Source organism: Pygocentrus nattereri, chromosome 2 (genome assembly GCF_015220715.1).
Source record: "Pygocentrus nattereri isolate fPygNat1 chromosome 2, fPygNat1.pri, whole genome shotgun sequence".
Classification (NCBI taxonomy): domain Eukaryota; kingdom Metazoa; phylum Chordata; class Actinopteri; order Characiformes; family Serrasalmidae; genus Pygocentrus; species Pygocentrus nattereri.
The window spans coordinates 47,408,256-47,413,646 of record NC_051212.1 but is presented as its reverse complement, the minus strand read 5'-3'; positions in this window follow the sequence as shown (position 1 = coordinate 47,413,646).

Here is a 5,391-nt window from a genome sequence, read left to right as displayed (position 1 = left end):
GTGCACTCATGAATTCACATACTCCATTATTCACTCACTCACTGACTCTCACTCCTTTAACCATTCACATACTCATTCGCTTAAAACATACTCAAATATTCTCATGCTCACTCTTTCACACACTCGTTCTCACTCACATATTCATTCATTCATTCATTCACATACTGCGTATTACTCACTCATTCACATACTCACTGATTCACTCACCAATTCTCATATTCACTGACTCACTCGTTCGTATACTTTCACTCAATCATGCATTCACTCATGCATTCACCCACTCTCATATTCATGTATGCATTCCCTCACTCGTTCATTTACACGCACATATTCTTAGTCATTCTTTCACATAGTCACTCACTTAAACACCTAACCATTCATTCATTCATAGACTCACTACTTCTCATTCACTTATTCTCCTACTCACTCATTCATATTTCATTCAAGCATTCACTCACACATTCATGCAATTGCTCACTTATTCACATGTTCATTCACTCACTCATTTACATACACATTCAATCACTAACTCGTTCACATACCCACTCATTCACAGTCATGCACTCACTCATGCACATACCCACTCACTCATCCACAGACTCTCACTCATTCACATATTCACACACTCACTCATTCACATGCACACTCACTTATTCACTCTTTTATACACATTCACATACTCACTTATTATATATTCATTCTATCATTCACTCACTCACTCACTCGTGTTTAGCAGGCAATATTTCTCCACAAGGTGCTCCATTAGCAGTCAGATTGCTTTTGATTCTTATTAAGAGCAGTGCTTCACACATGTGACACCGTCTTCTTGTTCATTTACTTTTTTGTGAAAAAAGGAATATCTAAATATAAAAAAAAATCACTTTCCAAAGGCAAAGTGGCATAAAACATATCCTATGAACTAACATAACACCAATGTAGAAATGCAATATTCTTCAGCAGTTGCTACAAGTTCCACCAATTGTATGAGCTGATAAAGGAACAGAATGTACTCTTTTCTCTCTGGTGGTCCGCTGAGAGAGCATTCTGCTCCACAGAATAGCCAGCACAGTCTAGGAACTGACTTAGGGCTCAATGGAGGCACTGACAGACAAGAAGATGGGAGCAATATCGGAGTATTGAGTAATAACATTTTCAACAATTACGACCATCACCTTCATGGTATGACATGCAGGTGCACTTTCAGTCACTAGCTCATTCCATTGAGGTGCTATAAGAGGCACTGTTGGGATCTCTTCTGCCATGCTGGCTCCTAACCCCAGCCTCGTTTTTCACACAAACAATATAAACCACTGGAACTGTGCCGCTCTGAGCATGCAGATTTTTTTTTGCATATGTTAATGCTTTTTAACAATAATCCAGTTTCCACATCCCCCACACTCTGCTAAATGTGTGTCTGTGTTAATGTTGCTTTCTGCACTTTGTCTTGTCTTTGCATTGGTTTTATATGTAAATATGAGCAATATAGGTAATTTGCATATTTATCTGTGTTTTTTTGCTACTGTAGCCACCAGAATTCTCTTTGGAGATGCATAAAGTGCATTTAATCAACATTGGTCTTATCCACCTACTCACCCTCCTATCTTCCTACCTACTCACCCTCTCACCCTCCTACCTACCTATCCATCCACCTACCTACCTACTTACCCTCCCACCCTCCTACCCTCCTACATACACAACCTCCTACCCACCTACCTACCTACCCTCCTACCTACCCACCCTCCTACCCACCCTGGTACCTACACAACCTTCTACCCACCTACCTACCCTTCCTCATACCCATCTCTAAAAGCTACCTACCCTCCCACATACAACCCTAGGCTAAAAACACGGACCAAGCCCAAAATGGCAAAACATTAATCTTTTAATCGTCTTAACCATAAATCATTAAACACATAGATGAAGTCCCCATTAATTTCTTTAAATTCTGAAGTCTTGTAGATAAACCCGCAGACAACACTACAGAAAGTAGATTCAGATGCCAAGCTAGTTTGTGTTTAATATACAACCAAATATCCTCTATAGTGCTTAATTCTGGATACTCACCAGCCCAAAACCATCAGTAAAAAAAGCATTATCTTTTAGAATTGGCCCTGTTTTTTGCCCAGGAGTGTAACTCAAAGCTACTCCACACACTTTGTCTTATCTACTGCATTTTTACTTTATACTTCAGTTTTTAAACCTTAGGTTATTGAAAGGTACATATACGTACCTTTATCTCGATAAAAACACAGTTGGCTGTACTTTTGAGGGCACACACTTAAAAAGATGGTTCTATAAGGGTTCTTTAGTAAATCAATGTGTTCTATATAGAACCATTTCATGCTTAAATGGTTCTGGGCATGGTCAAGTGGTTCTTTACACTGAAGAAAAATGTTGTTTTCAAAGTTATTCTCTATAGCACAACAAATGGTTCTACTCTTCTTACAGTGCCAAGGTTGTAACAATAGAAGAACCATTTTTGGTGCTATACTGAATTATATGGAACACATTCTCCATCAATTTGAAGAACTATTTCACCATGCAAAGAGCCATTTGACCATGAAATGGCTCTATTTAAGCCAAGGCTTTTACCAAAGAACCATTGAAAAGCATCTTTTTTAAGTGCATACATGTACATTGTTTGTACTTGATGACCTGCACAGAACCTTTTTTTCTGACAGTGTGTACCCACCTGCCTAAGCACCCACATATCCACCAATCCAGCTACCTGCCCACCTATCTACCTAGTCCCCAAAATGTATTTGACACTGTAACCATTGGTAAACTTTAATGAAGTTGTTTAGGTTTTTTCATCAACCATCACATTTCATCACATTTCCAACCAGACGGCAGTAGCAAGATTAGACTGCTTAGACAGTAATGTAAATCTAAAACAAACCATTTCTTGAAGGAAAAAGAAACGGACAGTCTTGGGATGGTCTGTTTAAAGTAAACTCCCTTTGGTTTGCCATTTTATTTCCTAACACAATGAACTTATTACATTTTTTAAGCATGGCACAAATGTCCAGATACTTTGTGATACCTATCTACCTAGATCGGGGTCGCCAACATGCAGCTCCTTTTCTGCCCTGTTGCAGCGCCACAGCAGAATTCAATTTTCTGAGAGATTAGATTAGATCTAATAGATCGGATTAGATTGTTTTAACAATTAACGCTAGAGTTCATGTAGCTTATAACTGCTAATTTACCAGCCTTTGACCCTGAAGATTGGCATGCAAACTGCTAATCATTAAGCAATGCAGACAAGTATCCTGCATAGCTAGTAGCTAAATGCAAGACAAAGAGAAAGATTTTAGACAAACATTGATTATTTGGAGACGAATGGATGTTTATAATCACTCCAGCTGGTTTCCTGATATGTTTAATCTGCAACAAGAAACTGTCAAACAATACAAAGCCGCGAAGCTTAAGTTTCTCATTCGTGAATGGGAAAATTCAAACCAGAATTGGGCTGAATGAGAAGCTGATTCAGCCTCGTAAAAAGTTGAATGTTGAGAGACATTTTACAAGAAACTGTTCCACTTTAGCCCAAAAGTTTCCTGCTGGAGATGCGAGAAAACCAGCAGAGCAAAGTAAGTCTTTCTATTTTTTATCCTATGTCAGAACATCGGCACATACTGAGACATACTGACAGCCAAGATGGTGAAATGGACGTACAATGTTGTGGCTCCCAAGGTGGTAGATTTCTTTTGATAAGACAAAATGGCTCTTTGTAATATTTGGGTTGCCGACCTCTGACCTAGATAACTTTCCAACCAGCCCACCAATCAGCCGACTTACTCACTAATTAACTTGCCTGGGAAGAGCTGCTCCGGTCTTGTTGGAATGTTGTGGGTACAGATGTGTTTCTGTAGGTCATCGCTTGCCACTTTCCTCCATCTCAGGTGGGGGAAACACAGGTAAATCAGGCGGAATAATAGTTACCCAGCTGTTATTATTATGCTAAAACATGTTGGTGAATGAAAATACTCATTATCAATTCACACAATAACCCAAGAGCATAATGTCATTAAACGGTTTGTATGCTTGCAGTTGTACAGGAGCAGTTTGCCTGAACCAGAATGCAGGCAAAAAAAAAAAAAAAACACCAGTCATTATTGGGGGAAAAAAATAATAAGGAATGCTGGATGAAGTCTTTAATGGCAGTGCTGGTTACAGAAGTGTTGTATTCCAAAGCCCTCGTCTAGCCACACAAAATATGGTTCATGCTGAACAGAATATTGCAATGTCAAATAGAAACACATTCACTGGATGCCATAGTAACCAAAGTCATTCATATTAACCTCAATATATAACCCGATTTTCTATATTTCATTCACCCAGTTAATACTTACTCAGTGGTGGTCCTGTGGCGGCCCTAACCATTTACATATACAGCATTTGGCTGACGCTCTTATCCAGAGCGACTTACAATTTGATCATTTTTACACAAGTAGGTGAAGGTAGTGTTAGGAATCTTGCCCAAGGATTCTTATTGGTATAGTGTAGAGGTGGGGGATTGAACCCTGGTCTACAGCATAGAAGGCAGAGGTGTTAACCACTACACTACACCAACCACATGATGCTACTGGAATGTATACTGCCAACAGGAAAGTTTGGTGGAGGAGGGATAATGGTCTTGGCTGTATTGTGTCAAACTTTGTGGCAGCAGTCTGTGGAAGGCTCTTACCTGTCCCAGCATGAATGTGCCCCTTTGCACAAAGTGAGGTTTATAAAGACATGGTTTGACAAGCTCGTTGTGGAGGAACTCGTAGTGGCCTGCACAGAACCCTGATTTCAACTCTACTGAATCCTTAGGGATGATAGGAACATGAGTTGAACCTTCTAGCGCCTGACTTCACAAAGGCTCTTTTGACTGAATTGGCACAAATTCCTACAGACACACTCCAAAATCATGTGAAGGGCCTTCCCAGAAGAGTGGAGGCTGTTGTAGCTGCAAAGAAGTTGCCAATTCTATATTAATGCCCATAGTTTTGGATTGGGATGTCCTGCAAGCTCATACAGGCACAAAGGGTCAGTGTCCACATACTTTTGGCAACATAGTGTTGATAAAATGGACAAAGAATGTAGAAACAAAGCATGAATGCATCAAATAGCTTATTCCCAAATATATCCTGCTTATAAATTACACTGTAAAGTCATTTATTCAGGCAAAAGAAAATAATCGGTGCCCAAATAAAGCGCAGTTTCCACGTACAATACCATCCTTTTTTCCACCTGTATTCTGCCCTCCTTCGCAAGGATTGGTGGGTCCGGCTGACAACTAGCCAAGTCTGATCTACTAGCCAATCCGAGCGCAGGAGGCGGGACAGCACTGGCCAATCACTGAGCAGGAGTGAAAGGCTTTACATCATACTGTTACCCGCGAAC